General features: G+C 37.9%; 1 non-coding gene across 1 annotated transcript; it reads right to left on the reverse strand.

The window, feature by feature from the left end:
• Positions 1–2,018: 2,018 nt before the first annotated feature.
• On the reverse strand, positions 2,019–2,122 carry LOC130953766 (small nucleolar RNA R71). Its single transcript, XR_009075928.1, has one exon. It is a non-coding gene; the product is annotated as a small nucleolar RNA R71 (small nucleolar RNA).
• Between the last annotated feature and the right edge of the window lie 20,798 nt (positions 2,123–22,920).

The following is a 22,920-nucleotide window of genomic DNA, read 5'->3' on the forward strand; positions in this document are numbered from 1 at the left end:
CTCCGTTCTACCTTAGATTGAGTAGATATCTCTTGGATTCCTTAATCAGAATCTTCGTGGTATAAGCTAGAATTGATGGCGGCATTCAAGAGAATCCGGAAGGTCTAAACCTTGTTTGTGGTATTCTGAGTAGGATTCAAGGATTGAATGACTGTGACGAGCTTCAAACTCCTGAGGGCTGGGCGTTAGTGACAAATGCAAAAGAATCACTAGATTCTATTCCAACCCGATTGAGAACCGACAGATGATTAGCCGTGCTGTGACAGAGCGCGTTGAACATTTTCACTGAGAGGATGGGAGGTAGCCATTGACAACGGTGAAACCCTACATACAGCTTGCCATGGAAGGAGTCTTGCGTGTTTGAAGAAGAAGACAGTAGAAAAGCAGAGGTTCAGAAGACAGAGCATCTCCAAAACCTCAACCTATTCTCCATTACTGCAAATCAAGTACTTATTTCATGTTCTTTTGCTTTTCACAATCAAGCACTTGCTTTCTTTCTTTATGCCTTTCTGTAAACCCTAGGTCACTAGTTCACTATTAATAGGATCTTTTGACATTGTATATGTACCTCATGACACTTTACACGTTTCTCATTGTATCTTCTACAGCATGAGTCTCTAAACCCCATGGTTGGGGGTGAGGAGCTCTGCTGTGTCTTGATGGATTAATGCAATTACTACTATTTTTCATTCAATCATGCTTGCTTCCATTCTAAGATATCACTTGTTCTTAAACCTGATGAATGTGATGATCCGTGACACTCATCGTCATTCTCAACTATGAACGTGTGCCTGACAACCACCTCCGTTCTACCTTAGATTGAGTAGATATCTCTTGGATTCCTTAATCAGAATCTTCGTGGTATAAGCTAGAATTGATGGCGGCATTCAAGAGAATCCGGAAGGTCTAAACCTTGTTTGTGGTATTCTGAGTAGGATTCAAGGATTGAATGACTGTGACGAGCTTCAAACTCCTGAGGGCTGGGCATTAGTGACAAACGTAAAAGAATCACTGGATTCTATTCCAACCCGATTGAGAACCGACAGATGATTAGTCGTGCTGTGACAGAGCGCGTTGAACATTTTCACTGAGAGGATGGGAGGTAGCCATTGATAACGGTGAAACCCTACATACAGCTTGCCATGGAAGGAGTCTTGCGTGTTTGAAGAAGAAGACAGTAGAAAAGCAGAGGTTCAGAAGACAGAGCATCTCCAAAACCTCAACCTATTCTCCATTAGTGCAAATCAAGTACTTATTTCATGTTCTTTTGCTTTTCACAATCAAGCACTTGCTTTCTTTCTTTATGCCTTTAAATTCAAGCAACTAACTCACTGACTCACTAACTATTTGAATTAATTCCTCAACTGCTCTAACCATACTCTTCCATTAACCAAGAGTATTTCACTTGTTTGTTGCCTGTGCTGTGTTCTTGTATGACAGGTAGGAAAGGAGAGACATCAACTCCTCCATATACCAAACCAGAGAGGACCCTTCATAAACTTAGAAGGGAAGCAAGAGGGAAGAGAGTACTGGGAGAAGAAGAATCTGAAGGAGAATCTGAGGACAATTTTGAGGAAGCTCTAGATCTCAACATGGACAGAGAAGTTCACAACCATGAGAGAGCTGATGGAAACAATGCCATTCCCGAGAGGAGGGTTCTTGGTTCATACATAAACCCAACCTCTGGAAATTGTGGTAGCAGCATTCAGAAACCACCCATTCAGGCCAACAATTTTGAACTCAAACCACAGTTAATATCACTGGTGGAAAATCATTGTTCATTTGGTGGGAGTGCTAATGAAGATCCAAACCAACATCTCACAAAATTCCTGAGAATTTGCGACACTGTGAAGTCCAATAGAGTCCAGGAAGATGCCTATAAACTGCTCTTGTTCCCATTTTCACTTAGGGACAAGGCAGCTAAGTGGCTGGAATCATTCCCAAGGGGGAGCCTAACAACTTGGGATGAGGTGGAAAGCAAGTTTCTGGCACGTTTCTACCCCCCACAAAAGGTCAATAGGCTTCGATCTGAGGTTCAGACTTTTAGACAACAAGATGGTGAAACTCTCTACGAGGCATGGGAGAGGTTCAAGGATTTGACAAGGAAATGCCCACCAGACATGTTCCATGACTGGGTGCAATTGCATATTTTCTATGATGGACTTTCTTATGAATCAAGGAAGGCTGTAGACCATTCATCAGGAGGTTCATTGAACAGGAAAAAGACTGTGGAAGAAGCCATTGAAGTGATTGAGACAGTGGCTGAGAATGAGTACTACTATGCTTCAGAGAGACACAACACTAAGGGAGTCATGGAGCTGAACCATGTTGATACAATTCTAGCCCAAAACAAGGTGTTTGCCAAGCAACTAGCAGAGCTCACCAGGAAATTAGAAACAAATCAAGTGGCTGCAATACACACACAAGATCAAGAGGAAGTAAGCACTGAAGGAGGTGATTGGGAAGAGGCCAACTATGTGGGAAATCAACAAAGGCAACCATATGATCCACATTCCAACACTTACAACCCAGGCTGGAAAAACCACTCAAACTTTGGGTGGGGAAACCAGCAAACCCAACCACAAAACCATAAACCTTACAACCCCAACCAACATAACAATTCCACATACCAAAACTCTAACCAAAGATCATACCAAGCCACACAAAACACTTACTCCCAACCACCATATCATGGCCAAAATAATCAACCTGCCCAACCTAATCCGAACCAACAATTTCAAGATCAATTAAACAGGATAGAAGGAATGCTTGCAAACATGGGTCAGGACATAAGTGAGTTGAAAAGCTTTAGGGATGATGTGAGATCTACCTTAAGGAACCATGGTGAAAAACTCAAGAGGATGGAGTCTCGAGTAGGAGAGCTATCTCAACAGGCCCCCAAGTCAACTGCAGTGTTCCCTAGTGACACAGAAAAGAATCCTAAAGGGGAACAAAAGGGAGTGAGATGGGAAGAATGCAAGGCCATCACCATATTGAAGGAAGTCTCAGAAGAAGAAGGAATCAGACCCTCAGAACAGGAGCCAGAAATCTTGAAGGAAGGTGTGGAAGAAGCTAAGCAGGAAAGTGAAACTGAGCAAGCCAAGAAACTGCAAAATAAAGGCATGCTGGAAACATACCAACCAAAAGCACCATTTCCTCAGAGGTTAGGAGGAGGTGAAAAAGGGAAAACATATTCAAGGTTTTTAGAGACATTTAAGTCTCTCCATATCAATATTCCCTTTCTTGAGATTCTCCAGCAGATGCCTACACATATCAAGTATTTGAAGGAATTGCTGAGCAAGAAAAGAGTTTTGAAGGGAGGACAAACTGTAATAATGAACAAAGAATGCAGTGCCCTCATCAAGAAGGACATAGTCTCTAAGAAAACAGACCCAGGAAGTTTTCATATCCCCTGCATCATAGGGGAAACAAAAATTGACAGAGGATTCTGTGATCTAGGAGCTAGCATAAATGTGATGCCTCTGACTCTTATGAAGAGGCTACAACTGAATGAGGTGAGATCCACTGATGTAATCATACAACTGGCTGACAAAACTCAGAAGCGAACTGAAGGGGTAGTTGAGAATGTGCTGGTGAAAGTGGGAAATTATTTCTTCCCCACAGACTTTGTCATTTTGGACATGGAGGAAAGCTACCTACACCCTATCATTCTGGGAAGGCCATTTCTAGCCACTGCTAGAGCGCTCATAGATGTAGAACAAGGAGAGCTAATTTTGAGAATACATGATGAACAACTCATTTTCCATGTTTTCAAACCTGCATCTGAGCCTGAACCAGAACCTGAAAAGCCTAAGGATAATAGTAGCCATCTGTGTTTGGAGGAAAGCAATCCAGCAGCTGAAACTCTGAAACAGTCCTTGGAAGGCAAACAAGAATTGCAAGAGTTAAAGCCACAAGAATCAATAGAAACAGATCAGAAGGATCCTCCTGGCATAAGGGTCAATGAAGAAATCCTCAAGAGAGAGGGAAGAATTGTAAAGAAATTGCCAAGAGGGTGGAGAAACAAGAAAATTCCCACTGAAGGTTTCCCTCCGGGAGATAAAGTGATATCAAGTCATTATCTGCCAATCCCACCTGGCCTCAAAACCATTCCTTCCCAGCTCCCTCAAGTGTTCACAATCAGGAAAGTTCTTTCTATGGAACATTTGGAAATCATGAAGGAATCAAATGGGGACGTTTTCATAGTGAGAGGAGAGGACATCAAGCACTACAATCCACCCTAACAAAGGACAACCGTCAAGCTAGTGACGTTAAAGAAGCGCTTCATGGGAGGCAACCCATGTTTTAGTATCCTTACTCTTTATTGTTTTGCTTTGCATCTAATAAAGCATGGTTTCTTACGCATGAACTTGAATCCTCAGGACAACTGTTGATAAGGTTCACTAAACATTGCATGTAAAATACAATTGGTCTCTAAGTTTGGTGTGCCTGAAGGCACCCCAAATCTTATTCAAATTGTATTCAATCTTTCATTCAAGGTGCACAACCAAACATTAAGTTTGGTGTTCTTCTTTGAACACAGTTAATGAAAAGCAAGAAGTTCCTCTGGATTTAGAAATTCATGACAAGTATACCATTTGCATGTTTTAATACTTTGATTTCAATTACTTTAGGTAGTAAAATTGTTTAGGATCAAAGAGCCAAAGTGACTATGATTTATTAGAATTATGCACATTCATTAAGGACAACCAACATGGATTTCATGTCATCAGGAGACATTACCAAACACTAAGTTTGGTGTCCAGTAATAAGTGTGCATACATACAAGGGTCACGGCTATAAGCTCATGAAGTCAATCATTGATTTACAATTCAAAAAGAATGAAAAAACATGTGCAAGTACTATTCATTATTCACATGGACCGAAAAAAAATGATAGCAAAGTTGTTCGTTTGTGCAGGTACAAAAGGAAGGATAAGAATGGATGAAAAAGACAAAGGGGGAGGTACGGTGCTTGGTCAAAAAGGGAGTTCACAAGTCTTTGAAACTAACACATGGGAAAAGGAAGTTCTGCATGAAAAGATAGCTACATGTACAACTTAATGCACCCAGAATACTTCCAAGAAAGTGAAAAGCAATTCGTCTTTCTCCCTAATTCATATATTTACCATCAAGCCATCCTTCACAAATCACCCTAGCCGTCCATTTTTCACTTGCATGCACTATAAAGAACCACTTGGGGAACGAGTTCCACACCACCAAATCTCCTTCTTGCACATATTCTTTCATCATAGCATAACTACCTCTTGCCGAAAACAACCTCACCACACTTCTAACAACATTTTCTTACTTCACCTTGTCAACCTTAGCTTGTCACTTGCCAAAACTAAAGAACCAATGGCAGCCTCATCTAGCCATAAAAGAAGAAAAGACAAACAGCCAATGGAGGAGGAAAGGGAATTTGATGCATGGAAATACAAATCAGTTTTCCATGAGATTCAGGCCGAATGGATGAAACCTAAAAGGATACTAGCTGAGATTCCCTTTGACCTTGGAGAGGAGGAGTTCCCAAGTGTTTGGGAGAAGATCAAAAAGAGGAAGTGGGAGCTCCTGACTAAGCCAATCACTAGAATCAACATCAACCTGGTGAAGGAGTTTTATGCAAATGCAGTGAGGGAGGATCCAACCGAGGAACCCACATACAAAAGCTATGTGAGAGGGGTGGAAGTTGACTTCAGCCCCAAGGCAATCATGAAAACTCTTGGCCTGAAAAATATACGTTTCAGCCAAGCAAGTTATGAGGATAGGATGATAGGAGAACCTGACTATTTGACTATTTCTGAAGACCTTTGTGCCATCAGAGCTGAATGGGTGAGAGGAACAAAAGGGGCTCCAAGAATCTTGAGAAGGGGAGACCTAACACCTGAAGCTAAAGGGTGGTATGAAATAGTTAGGAGATCCATCCTACCCACTACAAACTCTTCAGAAATACTCCCTAAAAGAGCCATCTTGCTACATTGCATTATGATGGGAGGAGAGATTAAAGTTCATAAACTCATTGCTGAACAGATAAAAGAGTTTAGTGAGAAAAGTGACCCTGACTCCTGGCTCCACTTCCCTAGCACCATCATCAGACTATGCATCAAGGCCCAAGTACCACTTGAAGATGCAAAACCTAATTGGCTACATCCTGGAATGGCCATGACTGCTCACAGAATGACTCTTGGCCCAATTGCTCCAAGACATACAAAAAGAAGAAATGAAGAAGGGCAACAAGCAGAAGGGGAGCAAGAAGCAGAGCAAGAAAGAGAAGAAGAGCAAGAAGAGCAAGGAAATCCAGAAAGAAGGCAACAAGTTCCCAGAGACCCCATGGATATGAGCAGAATGCAGGAAATCATAGAAGGAATGTCTCAACAATACATGAGGTCTCAAGAGAAGCAAGAGGACTTTCACCTAAAAATGATGGACATGCAAAGGAACTTTGAATCAAGATTCCTAGATCTGCAAAGGGAACAGAATTTACAATTACAGGAATCCCTCAGCCACATAGGCCAACACCAAGATGACAATATCTTGGCAATCAAGGAAGCCACCACTTTGCAGAATGCAAGATATACAGTTCAAGCTGATTACAACATCAGTTCTCAAATCAAGCTTAACTACATAGGGGAACATCTACACAAGATGGACCCAGCATTCCCAGCTTTTGATGAGTATTTCAAAGGGAGGAAAGAAGGAGAAATGAACAAGGCAGTGATCCTTGAAGAAAGAGTGGAAGAAACAATGAAAAAAGCTGGATTCTGGACAAAGCTCATAAGAAAAGACAAAGGAAGTACAAGTGGTCAAAAAGAGGCAAGAAGCAAGAAGAAGCAGGACCCCAAGAATCAAGAAGAACCAAGCAACAAATGAGAGGTGGTCTTGTTCCTTAATAATCAAATAATAGTTTGTGAATTGTCTTTATGAGCTTTCTTTCATTTTAAGTCATTTAAGTTTTATGTGAAATTTCTAGTATGTTTGTCTGTTTACTGCTTTGAATAAAGTGAATGCCTAGATGTTTGGATATAACTTCACCTTCTTAAACAAATGCTTGCCATGCTTGTTCTGTTTCCAAAAATAAAAGAAAAGTTTGAACAAAAGTAACTTGGCTCAATTAGTGACAAATCAAGTAGAATTAAGTGGTGGTATACATGCTTGATTGTTTAGTCAGATCACTGGAAATTGAGTGTAGAATTATCATTTTTGTGTAGAAGTTTGAATACTGTCTATAGATCTTGATGAATAAATGTCTTTGGCCATGAAAAAGAAAGAAAAAGAAGAAGAAAAAGCCACTGAAAAAGGGCAACCAAAAAGCAAAAAAATTGAGAAAATAAGCTAGGCACCAATGGTTTGAACTTCTGAGACAAATGCCTGTGGTGTTTATGTATTAAGGATATGCATGGATGAATAGGTTCTGAGGAGTGTTTCAACACTTGGTAACTTGGGTTAACTAACCCGGGATTATCAACCAAAAGTCCATTATCAAAAGCAACCTAAATACAAAACATTTAGTCACACAAAGAGGTGCTGGGCACCAATGTCTCAAGAAGAAATGTGAACTAAAATGCCTGTAGTGGATATGTGTAGTGCACTGATAAGAAAAAGAAAATGCCAAAGGCTTGTGTAACACATGACACTGAGCAAACAAGGAGCAAAGGAGCTCTAAGAAAAAGAAAAACAAAGAAGGGAAAAGTGCCAAGGACATAAGAATAACAAGAGGCCATAGCAGTGTTTGATGGATGCAATGAAAAAGTGATAATCTTACCTGATAAGAATGAAAAAGTGATGCTGCAACTTTCTGCATAAAACCCTTCTGATGAACTTCAAATGCTTGCTAATATAGCCAATGTAATTGCTTTCTGTTTCATACTTTCTTCTCAAATAACTCAGAACTTGCTTAGGGACAAGCAAGTATTAAGTTTGGTGTTGTGATGCCAAGGCATCTTAGGCTAGTTTCACTAGCATTTTTCTGTTAGTTTTTGTTGTTTTATGCATTTTCTTGAGCTTAAAGTAACCAAGAATGGTTAAATGAATAACAAAGCAATGAACCATCCAAACAATATGATTTTGATGCAAATTCCATGAGTTTTTAGTTATATTACTTGAATGCTATGAATGGAAGATTTCTCATGAAATTTTGCAAGACTTTGATGCAGTTGTTTGGATGATTTCAGGGAAGAAGAGGCTAGGCAAGGAAGCAACAAAATCAATAAAGGAAGCTTGAATATCACATGTGGAGTTTAAGTTCCAGTTTAAGCTTAAACTGGAACTTAAACTGCCAAGCCATATAATGCTGGGAACTATCAGTGGCGTTTAAGCTCCAGTTTAAGCTTAAACTGGAGCTTAAACGCCAAAATCATGAAAGCTGAGGAAAAGCTGAAAGTGGCGTTTAACCTCCAGTTTAACCTTAAACTGGAAGTTAAACGCCAGAAATGAGAAATGCACCAGGGAGCCATTTCCACGTTTAAGCTCCAGTTTAACCTTAAACTGGAGCTTAAACGTGTTCGACCAAAATTCTCCTCCAGGGTTGCTTTCTTCATTTCCACGTTTAAGCTTCAGTTTAACCTTAAACTGAAGCTTAAACGTGTTCGACCATTCCACACTCCAGGGTTGCTTTCTTCCATTTCCACGTTTAAGCTTCAGTTTAACCTTAAACTGAAGCTTAAACGTGCTTGAGTTATACCACCTCCAGGAGTGTCCAACGTTTAAGTTCCAGTTTAAGCTTAAACTGGAACTTAAACGTGCTTCCACAAAAGGCATCACTGGAAGTGTCTGGCGTTTAAGTTGCAGTTTATGCTTAAACTGCAACTTAAACGCCACTATTTGAAAAGGTTTCTGGGCCAAAGATATTGCAGTTTAAGTTAGCATTTGAGCACAAACATTAACTTAAACGTACTCTGGTATGAAACCCAATTGAATATCATGGTTTATGGGATTGGGCCTGAAGAATTGATGAGTCTGGAATTTCAATTTGTTGAGTCATGTGTCATTACTTGATTATCACTAAGTTAGCTCAATGAATGTTACAGAATTGGATCAGCAGCCTCATCAGGATTATGGATCATAAACCAAAAGCAAAAGGAAATCAGGGAAGGGCCTCAAAGCCCAAGAAACACAACAGAAGCTCAATTTAGAAAGTGTATAAATAGGATAGAATTTAAGTTAGTTAGGAACGAAGGGGGGATCATTTTTTCGAGTTTTCATACTTTTTGTAATTGAATTCAGAGCTATGACTCACTAAACCCCTTTTATTGGGTTAGGGAGCTCTATTGTAATTCAATGAATCAATAATAGTTTTTATCTTCTTCTTCAATCTTTTCTCTTGAATTTTGTTAGAAAGCTTCTCGATCTAATTCCATTGGTTAGTTGTCTTGGGAAAGAAACTATCCATAATTGGAATCCTTCGGAACCTTGGGAAAGGAATGGAGGATTCATGCTAGAGAAGCTTTCTCACAGTGAATTGGATTGGGGTTTGGATGGATATTGTGACATGTAATCCTACCAAATTGTGGTTCATGAAACTGTGTGGTATAATCAGTGATCGAGCATCATCTCTTCTTATGAACATTTAAACCAAGGGATTGGGAATTTGTTTGTTTTTAGAGAGAATTGGTGAGCCAAGGGATTGGGATCCAATCATATAAGATTGCCAAGCAAAATTCAATGAATGCATTGGTTGAGGAAGGGATAAAAATGTTTTGATTCGGAGATCTCAATATCTCCTGAAACCCAATGAATTCCCCATTTCTGATCTACCACTTTCTCTTTACATTCTGCAATTAAATTCATGCAATCACCCCGATCCCTTTTTAATTTCAGCAATTTAGCTTCTCGCTCTTTAATTCATGCAATTTAAGATTCCGCAATTTCAATTTCTTGCCATTTATGTTTCCCGCCAATTTTACATTCCACAATTCTCATCTAAATCTTGATTCCGCTCAACTAGAACACACTTCTAATCCGAATTGCTCACTCAACCAATCCTTGTGGGATTCGACCTCACTCTATTGTGAGTTTTTACTTGACGATAACCGGTGCACTTGCCGGAAGGAATTTTTGCCGATCGTGCAATTTCCAAAAATCGTAGCATCAATAACCATAGCTTGCTTCAAGCCGACAACCTCCGTGGGATCGACCCTTACTCACGTAAGGTATTACTTGGATGACCCAGTGCACTTGCTGGTTAGTTGTGCGGGATTACAAAAGTGTGATTGCAATTTCGTGCACCAGTGCCCCTTCTTGCTTCACGTTAAAGCTCACGTTAACTAGGTTAACGTGGCTTCTAACGTGGCTTTTGCCAACCTTCGAGAACGTTAGTGACACTCAACATTGTCACTAACGTTCAAGTGTGCCCCTAGGTCTCACGTTAGAGTCCACGTTAACTAGGTTAACGTGGCTTCTAACGTGGCCATTCTTAGCCATCCCAACGTTAGTGACAATGTTGAGTGTCACTAACGTTGGCTCATTCTTCATTCCTCATCGTGAGCTTCCACGTTAACCAAGTTAACATGGAAGTTAACGTGGCTCTTGGGGGTTGTGTGGTTGCTCCAACGTTAGTGACAATGTTGAGTGTCACTAACGTTGTCGACAACTCTCCATCTCTTATGTTAGCTCCCACGTTAACCAAGTTAACGTGGGAGTTAAGGTGGCTCTTTGCACCTTAGGCCAATGTTAGTGACAATGTTGAGTGTCACTAACGTTGGCTTCTCTTCCCCTTTTAACGTTAGAGGCCACGTTAACTAGGTTAACATGGCTTCTAACGTGGCCATTTGTGAGCAATTGCCAACGTTAGTGACAATGTTAAGTGTCACTAACGTTGGCTCAACTTCTCTTCTCCACGTTAGAGTTTACGTTAACTTAGTTAACGTGACTCTTTAACGTGCGCATTGATGGCTTTTGAGAGTGTTTTTGGCAATTACTTTTCTCCTTAACTTTGCAAGTTACCTCCCATTCCTTGCTTCCTTTGGTCCTGAAATCAAGCAATAGAGTGCATTAAAGTTCTAGTCCAAGTCATGGGTAATGCAATATATAATTTTGTCATTAAAATCATGCAAAATCCTCATGAAACAATGTAAAATGCACAATGTATGCTTCAATCAAGGTCTGAGTGAATATCTGCCCAAAACTAACTTATTTCCTAAGAAAATGCATGAAATTACCTAAAAACAGTAAAGAAAAGGTCAGTGAAACTGGCCAAAATGCCCTGGCATCACCTTGCCGAAAAATAATAAATTCATTGAATTATAAAAGAAAATAACAACTCAAGTCAATACAAACTATGCTTGTATATATATTTTCCAACATATGAAGTTTCATATCTTTTCTAGCTAATCTTTATAAGTTTGGTATCTTTACCAAGAAAAATAATATGATATACTTCCAGGTATAATATGAACCTACCACTCAATTGATATATGAATAAATCATGTCTATCAACACCATAAAATTATCATACTATCTTTGAAATTTGTAAATAAAACATAATTATAATTGGCCACATTATCAGTTAATATTCAAAATATATGTGCTATATATTCAAGATGCATAAACATATACTAACCATAAGCCTCTTTTAAGATTCTCCTAAGTATATTGATTACAAAACATAGAGGCTTCATTAACATTATATAATACTAGAGCCTAAAAATCATAAATATGCACAAAAACATATATTTTACCATTACTGATAGTGTTGTTCTTAAATTGCACTAGCTTCCTTCATTAAGTCCTATAATGCACCTTGATGATCTTCAAAGGGAACACCAAAAAATTATTGTTTTGCTCTTTCATCCCTACAAAGAAAACGGTTGAAATTCCAAAATATCTCTTTCACAACACCCAATTTGTAACACCCTGTTATCCTAAGCCTTACCGCAAGTCGTAAAGCAAAGGATAGCAAAGTGTCACAAAAGTTCTAAAGCTTATAATATTTCTAAAGCTTATAATATATAATATATATTCAAGAATTTATATAACTTTAAGCCCAATGAAGGAATAACAGCTCAAAGTCACATAAAGCAGAATTACGAAACGCGAAGCGTTCATATACGATAACTAAAACGCATAGGCAAAAATAGAAAAAGTCATATATATATAAGTATGATATACAAAAGAGGACTAGTCACAGCCTACAGAGTTTAGGTTGGCTAGTCAAACTGGATACAACAGAGTTTTTGAAGTTTAAAACAACTTAGACAACTTATCTCTTAAATCAAGCCTCTAAGGCCATATAAGTGTAAAACAGAAAGGAGAGAGAAATTACTACAGCAAAATAATCAAAAATACCAAAAAGATAACAAAAAATCCTCCGCTTTATCACCATCCCGTAACTCACTGAGGTGGGTTACCACTTGCATTTGAAAAACAACAACAGCATATGTTTTGAGAACCGGAGGTTCTCAGTATGGTAACAGTGCCCAATATATAAGATGTAATGTTCCGAGACGCCAAAGGCAACCCTAGAACTTCATACCAATACAGATATTCAAGCTTAAAACAAATAACTAACTTAAACCAAACACCATAAGCAGGGTTATCTAAACTTAGAGGGATTTCTAACTAATACTAATCACACCGCTGAATCCCACAGCCTTCAACAACCTAACCCCCGTGTGATCTCATAGCCACCGCCTAATGAGCCTCCCCAATTCCAGCCGAAAACACATGTAATGCAGACAAGTAAAGCACAAGTAATGTATATATACAACTAGTAAACAAATAGAAAATAGACATGTGATTCATTTAGGCATAACTGAAGTTAAGCAAAGCAAACAAACATATAGAAGACGCATATGATGAATGCCTGTCCTATTGGCTCGTGATATCACTTGTTAGTCCAAAAATGCCAACCCGACACATCCTCCCAGATGTAGCCTTCCTGCCATGCCCAGAGATATAGGCTCTGCACACTCATGCAGCAGAGAAATCTGCCACGCTGGAGATACAGGCTCCGCACATTCATGCAGCAAAGAGTCTACTACGCTAGAGATATAGGCTCTGCACACTCATGCGGCAAGAAAGGAAACAACAACAGCTGTCTCATCATAAGTCATTCCAATGATATAGTGTTAGCGACACTCTTGCAGCAGAAAAACTGCCACGCAAGAGATATAAGCTCCGCACATTCATGCGGCAGAAAAACTGCCACGCCGGAGATATAAGCTTTGCACACTCCCATATAATCCAATAATTTCATCATTCCTTTCCAATTTCTCAACTCATCAAAACTATCACCGATTTCCAATTTCTCAAATTCAACATAAGCATTTCCATTTCTCAAAAATCTCTTCAACAATATACTTCACAACTCAGCCTTCACTAATCCAAGCTTGGATTTACATAGACCTTCCAAACCTATGTCACTAGCTCTAAACTCATAACTAAAATACCCTTTTTATTCCTTTATTGTTTTTTCCCTTGATTCAAGACCCTAAATCTGGCAAAAATATTTTAAACAAGTGTTACAGAAGTTTCTAAGCTTGCCGGAAGGTAAAACGGTTAAAAGCAAGGTTTTCATTGAAAAACAAAGCAGTATGCATACGCATAGAGTTGCGCGTACGCACGCTTAGAAGAGTCTTCCCAGTTTGTGCGTACGCATGATGTTGTGCGAACGCACAATCTTGTGTGTACGCAAAACTTGCAAATTTCATAGAATGTGTATGCGCACCAGAGTGTACAAATGCTCTCAACAGTAGGCATATCCCTGTGTATCTGCGCGGACCTGAATGTGCGTATACACGTTTTCTGAAAATCACAGGGTGTGCGTGTGCACAGAGGTGTTCGTGTGCACAAAGGTGTGCGTACGCACAAGTAAGAATGTGGCCCCCTGTTCAAAGCACACGCACCACAGTGTGCGTGCGCACACAAACCAGAACCTACAATTTCTGCAACATCATAGAAATCAGATTTTTTACACCAACTTCCAACGATCATATCTTTTTCTACAAAATTCTGATTTCTATAAAATTTATACCGTTTAAAAGCCCTTTGAATTGTCTTTAATTTGATATAAAATTCAATCAATTTCAAACGTTGTAGCTCAAGATATGATCCACCAAAGTTAGCTTAAAACCCATCTTTACAAAAACCTTAAAGAATCAATTTCACTAAATTTCTCAATTCAAAACCAATTATTCACAACCCAACAATACCAAAATCACTCAAGAATCCATACCAAAGATTTCTCAACCATATCAATCATTCAATCATCAAAACCATTTAATACTTACTTCATCCAACTCTAAATTCAACCTAAGTTCACCTCAAATTTTCTCAACCACCATTCAAATTTCAACACCAACCACAAGATTCAAATCCCAAAAAGGTACTAAACTTCAAATCTTCCAGATTTACAAGTCTCATTCATTTCAACCATACCAAAACTCAATCTTACTCATTTCTACACATTACCAATGGCACTTCAATCATTATTCAACCACACCATACTTAAACCATTTAGTTTCAAATCCTCTATCTCTCCCATAATTCATACTCACAAACTTCCATTCTCATCAACCATCCATCCAACATCAATAAATTACATACCCATCATTCCAAACAATCACAAACATTATAAATTTACTTACTACTATGAATTCTCATAATCCTCATGATTTGTCATTATAACCAATCACCATCAATACTCACCGACACTAATAATTCCCAACAATCATCATCAACCACAATAATCAATAACAACCAACAATTAACATCAATTCAATTTTATCCTAAGGTCTACTAGCCTAAGTGTCCAGAAACAATACATATTACATAAAAAAAACCGAAAACATACCTGAGCCGATTTCTAAAATGCACCAAACACTAAGAAGCCACCAAGCTCGATGCAAAGCCTCAAACTAACTCCAACAAACACCAAAACTCAATTTGACATCACATAACATACAAATATCAAACCTATGGTTCACAAAAATAACTAAATACAAGGGTTTAGTGAGACCTTACCATACCCAACGCGATTAGGGGCAAAATCCAATAATATTCCAATGCTAGATCACCCCTAAAAAACAAAACCATGAAAATCTCAATCAAACAAAACCACAACTCGAATTTGTAAAAGAACTGAAAACTGGAGCTTGGGATTCAAGTTGCTCACTTTGTTCAAATAGAAATGAAGAGCTCGACGAGAGCTTCATGTGGCCATAAACAGCTTGTCAATCGGAGCACCGTAGAGCTCAAGTTTTGGCTCCCAGAAGATAGTGATAAATAGTAACATCACCCTCTTCTCCTCTCTTCTCTATTCAGTGCCTCGCCTCTCTCAATTAGGGTAATAATGAGTTGAAAGCTCATTAAAAGATGTATATATATATGTTGGTCTTGGTTCCAATTTGGGCCTGGTCCAACCCTTTAGCGTTTTAGGTCTGTTTGGCCTCCTTTGGGCCAAAATCTTTAAGATTAGCGTCTGATTTTCAATTCTAAATTATTTTTATCCTCTCAAAACAATAAATTCAATTTTTCAAAATCTTTTTTTTCTCAAAACATGGTACCAGACAGATTAGAGCCGGTACTGCCGGTTTAAGAGTCGGTACTCATTTTTACAAAAATTTGCCACAAAAGATACATTTTACCACTCAGAAAAATTCATTGAAATCAAATTTTACCTTTTTTTCAAAATATCATTTCTATATTTTTGAACCAATACCGGGTAGTTAAAAATTATTTTGTTAAAACAATTATACGTCAAAATTCCGGTTCTTACATCCTCTCCTCCTAATTAGGAATTTTGTCCCCAAAATTCGGATCGAGTGATATATCCTCCTCGAAGTGTTCTACTACCAGTGTTGTCATTCCAAACAAGTCATCAAAGCCTCTCGTCCACCAGAGCACTACCGTGTCGATGTTCTTTCTCGCCTTCTGCTGCGTCACTCTGATTATCGTTATTAAGAATCCGAAATTTTTTTTCCTTAAACTAAATAACGATTTTGTAACATTTTTCAAAACCTTCAAAATAAGTTCAATCTAAACCAGTTCAATGTCAAGGCTTTCTCAAAAGACTCAAAAATCATTTACTCATAAATCAATCACTTTAAATCATGATTTTCTTAAATTTATTAAAATCCTTAAATTATTTATTTATTTATTTATTTATTTATTATTTCAATTTGAATCCCTTTTGATAAATTAAATTAAAACCAAACTCACAAACCAACAAAATGATAAAATAGAACTCTCTTTTCTTTTAAACCGTATCTTTGGAGCTTATAAGGAGGCTAGCAACATAAGCACTCATACCATACTCTAACATACAATATACAACACATTTAGAATAGTTTTAGGGTAGTTTAGTTTAGGTTTTTCTCTCAATTTTTCTTAGGTTTAATTAGGGTTTGTAAAATTTTACAGTTCAAGCTTTGATTTTGGATTTTGCTATCCCATTGTCAGTATTCCCTAATTTCCTCTTTTATTACATTACTTGTTCTACACTTTCATATATTTTAATTTCCCTTGTCAATATATATATATATATATATATATATATATATATATATATAGTTTGCAATTTTGAGTTTTGGTTAATGATGTTTGATGGTTTTTATATGTTTATTGATTGCCATTGTTGATTTTTTCCTTTTATGGTTCATAGTTTTCATCATTTTCCCAACTTTGTCATGTTTTATGATTATGCCCTCTATATGTTTGATGAAATGCCAATTTTAATTATGGGATAAATTTCCACCCCTTGGCTTGGGAAAATGAGTATATGGATTACTAGAGTCTTAATGTCCGATATTTAGTGATAATTCTTGGGTTGTTAGTTGTTATTGTTTCCACTAACGCTAGCTTCTTACTAAGGCAAATGATTGGTTGACAATTGTGGCTTGAATGAGAGTTGGAGTGGGCTTGGTTGAAGGTTGGGGGCTACAAAAAGAAGTTGGCGTGAGGTTCCAAGTGCCACTCCTACTTGATTTTGCCCTTTGGAGTATGACCCACTTTGCACATTGAAAGTAGGGAGTTGGTTGGGCCTCAAAATAAATGTTCACTATAAAGTGTTATATATTGTTGGAAAGCCCTGGATGTTAGCTTTTCAATGCTATTAAAATCAACTCATTTGGATCTTTGTAGCTCAAGTTATGCCTATTTGAAGGTGAATAGGTTAGTCTGTCAAGTAGCCCAGCGTGCCACGCCCACTTCTGGCGTGCCACGCCCCATATGTTGTGAAGCTAGCGTGCCACGCCCAAAACTGGCGTGCCACGCCTCAATGATGTACCAAAATCTCCTCTTTGGCCATTAGAACTGGCGTGCCATGCCCAGAATTCCAAGTGGCACGCCCATTATGAAAATAGAGCTGGTGTGCCACGCCTTCGATATCAAGTGGCACGCTCAGGTTTTACAACGCTGAATTAATGACCTTTTTCACTTTTTGTTTTAACGTCCACCCTAGAATGTTATATATCGTTGAAACGCTCTTTATGTCAGCTTTCCAACGCTAATAAGTCCATCTAATTTGGACCTCTACAACTCAAGTTATGTTCCTTTGAAGATGAAGAGGTCAGGCTGGTAACTCTGTAGTGACGCATTTTTTTCTTTGTGTTTTCAGGGTCAATATCTTCCTCAATTCTAGTGTTCATTGTAAAGTGTTATATATGGTTGGAAAGCCCTGGATGTCTAATTTCTAATGGCACTGGAATCATTCCATTTGAAGTTGTTTAGCTCAAGATATCTTGATTTGAATGTGAGAAGGTTAGGCTGGCATATGCCCCGGCGTGCCACGCCCAAGACTTGGCGTGCCACGCCCATAGTGGGGCTCAAAATTACTCCTCTAGAACTTAAGCTTGGCGTGCCACGCCCATATCACCAAGTGGCATGCCCAAGTTGGAACTTCATTCTTTCAAGCTTGGCGTGCCACGCCTAGAACCCAAGTGGCACGCCCAAGTCACAATTGAGGTTGGCGTGCCACGCCTTCGACATCAAGTGGCACGCCTATCTTGAACTCTTCAATCTCTCTTGCTGGAATGTTTGTCTGGCGTGCCACGCTCAGAGCACCAAGTGGCACGCCCAGCTTTATTTGCTTGTTTTGTGCTCTTTTTGCTTCTTTTTCCACCTGAAATTTAACACAAACCATTTCAAAGCAATGTACTACAATATATATCATTTGTTCTATGAAATTACATTGATTCAATGGGATTGTGTTCTTTTTATGGCTCTTTTAGATAGGAAAAAGGATACATGATGCGAAGTCATCACATGGTATAGAAAATAAGTTTGGTTAAAACAACAAGGAATTTTCAAGAAATCCCTTTTAGCGCATCCCATTGACTAGATTTGAAACTTGTTTTTCTAACTTGCTTGAAGCATTCTTCTTATGGAACATAGAAAAGAGCTAGAACAAAACACTAAGTGAGATTTGAGCTTTAATGGATGGTTGCACATTTTCAACCATGAATTTTTTTCTTGTGTGTTATACTCCCTTTATAATTGTGATCTTAGAGTTGCTTGAATCTTTATATCCTATATTTGATATTTTGAATGCATTTAGTATGATTGAGGCCATTTTTGAAATTGAACTCACTAAACCATATGGCCAACCCTTACGATTACCTTTGTAAACCAATTTTGAACCTTTTAACCCCTTTTTTGTACTAATTTTAAGCACATCTTTCTCCCTAAGCGAAAAACCATTAATGTTCATAAATTATATCTTTGATTAGCTTGGGTTGAGTAGTGTGTGTTATTCAAGTTTGGGAAAATTTGTGGGACACATTGGTAGTTAGTTTTCTTTCGGTATTCATTAAGAAAATTTGGAAAAATTGGTAAACACTCATGCACCTATTACTTAAAGCATATGCATCTCTTTTGATGATAAAAGAAAAGAGAAATATTGGTGTATATACTTTTTGAAAAAAAAAAGAGAGAAAAAAGAAAAAAAAAAGAAAAAGAAAAGGAAGAAAAAGAAATGACAATAAAAATGTAAATAAAGGATGCATATGTAGTTGAATTAGAAAGAAGATGCATGAGTGAATGTGAGAAAAGAAATGAATGGGAAGTTGGGTTGTTTTTTTCTTTGGTGTAAATAGATTAATATAGGATTATGCGGGATACTTGAGCTAATCAAAGATCCAATCCGCTAGTCCACTTAACCATATTAATCCTACATTACCCTAACCCCATTACAACCCACCAAAGACCTCATGATATGTGCATTCATACATCAAGTATTTATTGATTGTTAGATGACTAGCAAATCCTAGGAAACATGATTAAAGGAGCATTGAGTGATTAAACTCTAAACACTGAGCGATTAGAGAGTATACACATCCGGTGAGGGGTTCGATCGCTCAATTCTATATTTCCATCCCTTATCTCGTATCTTCTTACAAGTTGCTTGTTAGTTTTTGAAAATTTCAAATCAAATCTTTGAAGATTGTTTATATTGCATTAATTCCTTGTTTTAATAAGATAGCTAGGATTTGTGGATTAATAACAATTATGCTCACTTTACTTACTCTTCGATGTTAAGGGTAGACTAAGTGAGATTAATCCATCATAATTATCATAATTGCAGTTATGGCAAGGAAAGGATTCCATAACTCATCCCAAGTCAAGTTTCCATTTATGTTTTGAACCACTCTTCACACACTTTAAAGCTTTACTTGTCTATATCACATACCTAGTTCTTTTATTACTTTATTAGTTTATTAATTGCAATTTTGATCATTCTTTTATCTCTTTATTGTTTGCTTATTATTGAAAACCCTCTTGATCATCACAACCAATTTTATGCACTTGTTGTCATTAGTTCCTAGGGAAGACGACCCGAGGTTTAATTACTCTCAGTTATTATCATTTTGAAATTAAACATTGATTGGGAGGATTATTTGTTGGTTTGGACTATGCTATCAACGAAGAAATTATTTTGCTAAAATTTCCGAACCATCGTGATCCTCATCTATTAGTCATAGCAGTTAGAAATTGAAAATCTTAATTAAAAACCTCAAAAAAATTCCTCCTCATTCAGTAGTTGCATCAATCGGTACTTCCCTTGCCACCAGTGCAGAACCTTACCCATCAACTGATATGCCGCAAACTCTACGGACTGATTTTTCGGAATATGCTGACCTCGTAGTGCATTGGTTAGATTAGTCATCATCACTATCTCTCCGTTAACGTTATTGACCTCTTCTGCAAGTTGCTAGTTCGGGTTCTATCTACGCCAAACAATCGATATTAAGGCGATCAGTCTCAATATCTCAAGCCTAGTACTTCAATTTTCCCCAAAGGCATTCACAAACAAGCATGCTATGCATGTCAAGCAGATAACCTAAATAGCATGAAAGAAAAAATGACCCAGAGAGTGCAACGAAGCACAATTAGTCCATTCTTGAGGCTAACGAAGACGAACCGCTCTGATACCACAAAATGTAACACTCCGTTACCCTAAGCTTTGCCTCTAGCTGTAAAGCAAAGGATAGCAAAGTGTCACGATAGTTCTAAAGCTTATAATATATAATATATATTCAAGAATTTATATAACTAGAAGCCCGATGAAGGAATAACATCTCAAAGTATCATAAAGCAGAATTACGAAATGCGAAGCGTTCACACACGATAACTAAGATGCGTAGGCACAGATAGAATAAGTCATACATACAAGTATGATATACAAAAGAGGACTCGTCACAGCCTGCAGTGTTTAGGTCGGCTAGTTAAACTGAATACAACAGGGTTTTTGAAGTTTAAAACAACTTATACAACTTATCTCTCAAATCAAGCCTCTAAGGCCATAAAGTCTAAAATAAAAAGGTGAGAGAAAGTACTACAAAAAAATAATAAAAAATACCAAAAAGATAACAAAAGATCCTCCGCTCTGTCACCATCCCGCAACTCACCGAGGTAGGTTACGACCTGCATCTGAAAAATAACAACAACATATGGTATGAGAATTAGAGGTTGTCATTATGGTAACAGTGCTCAATATATAAGATGTAAGGTTCCGAGATGCCAAAGGCAATCTTAGAGCTTTACACCGATACAAATATTCAAGCTTAAAACAAATAATTAACTTAAACCAAACACCATAAGCAGTGTTATCTAAACTTTGGGGTATTTTTAACTAATACTAATCACACTGCTGTATCCCACAGCCTTCACCAACCTAACCTCTGTGTGATCGCATCAGCACCGCCTACCGAGCCTTCTCAATTCCAGCAGAAAACACATGTAATACAGACAAGTAAAGAACAAGTAATGTACATATACAGCAGGTAAACAAATAGCAAATAGACATGTGATTCATTTAGGCATAACTGAACTTAAGCAAAGCAAACAAGCATATAGATGATGCATATAATGAATGCTTGTCCTATTGGCTCGTGATATCACTTGTCGGTCCATAAATGCCAACCGGACACATCCTCCCAGATGTAGCCTTCTTGCCACGCTGAGAGATATAGGCTTTGCACACTCATGACTCTGCCACGTCAGAGATAAAGGCTCCGCACACTCATGCAGCAGGGAGTCTGCTACGCCAGAGATATAGACTTTGCACACTCATGAGACAAGGAAGGAAATAACAACTCTGTAAACCCCACAAATTTAGCAAATAATTAAAAAATTAAATTTTAATAAGGAAAATTAAAGATATAAATCTAATATTAAAATAGGATAGAGCTAATTAAAACGAGATTGTTAACACCAATTTTAAAGAAATCGGCCCAAGATTGGGCCGAACGGGCCAAACCGGTTGAACCGAACCCAAACCAGGCTCGTGAGCCCCACCCACTCACTTAATAAAGTGAGTTCAGATCTTCTTTTTCCCTTCTTGCATGCTAAACATGCTGCTGGGCAGCCATGGAAGAGGAGAAGAAGCAAACCCTCACCTAAACCTCAATCCTTGATAACTTTTGATTCAGAGCTCCGATCGCCAAACCGTTTGCGGCAACGCGTCCGCAGTGTTGAGCTCTAAAAAGATCAGTATCTTTCAAGGTGAGGAAATCAAAATCCCAGCTCCTATTCTCTCTTCTTCAATTCGAGAATATTAAAATTTTTGGATGTTAAGATTTTGGTTAAATTGATGATTATAGGATCAAATTGAGTTGAGAAATGAGCGGGCTTTGGGTTGATTGAGGCACATACAAGGGAAGGATGACCTAAACCCTAGCCAAATCTTGAATTTATTATGTGAAATCTGAAATTAAAGTGTACATGTGTGTTAGGTGTGAATTAAGTAGATATATATGCATTGGAGTTGAATTGTGGGCATTTGGAAGCTTGGTGGTGATTGAAGCTAAGCTTGCGTCTGGGTTTCTCTAAGCTTGAGGGGCTGTGTGGTGACTTGGGGGGCTGCCTTGGACTAAATATAGTAATCGGCCAAGGTATGGTTTAGATTTCGTGTGTTTAATATGTAAGTTTTTGTGAAAACTTAGGGTAGAGCACTATAGGATAAGTTGAAACAATTAATTATGTTAAATTATTAGTCTATATGGTATTGATGGATAAGTTGATGTGGGCATGTGATGGGTAATTGATAATGTGGGTTGAATGCAAATATATATATATATATATATGTGTGTGTGTGTGTGTGTGTTAGTATAATGATGATGGATGAAGGATTGGTGATTATGGCAATTTAATGATATGGTTAAGATTGAGTGGTGTTTATGTGGAATTGTTGGTATGGTTATTTTGATTAATGTTGTGGTGATGAGTTAATAAGATTGTTGTTGCTGAAATTATGTTGACTAGTTGGTTTATTATTGTTAAAAGAAGTACGGAATTTTAATGCTTTAAAGTGAGCTTGTATGATATAAATCATGGTGATTTCTGATAGGTACATGGAACTGTGGTTTCGGGGTAGGGTTGTGATATAATTTAAGTAGATAAGGTGTTGAATATGAGGAATGGTGGATTAGTATAAGTTGGAAACCTAGAGGACTAAATTTGGTTAGTGAAATTCCTAATCTGTTTGGAC

This window comes from Arachis stenosperma, chromosome 9 (assembly GCF_014773155.1).
Source record: "Arachis stenosperma cultivar V10309 chromosome 9, arast.V10309.gnm1.PFL2, whole genome shotgun sequence".
NCBI lineage: Eukaryota > Viridiplantae > Streptophyta > Magnoliopsida > Fabales > Fabaceae > Arachis > Arachis stenosperma.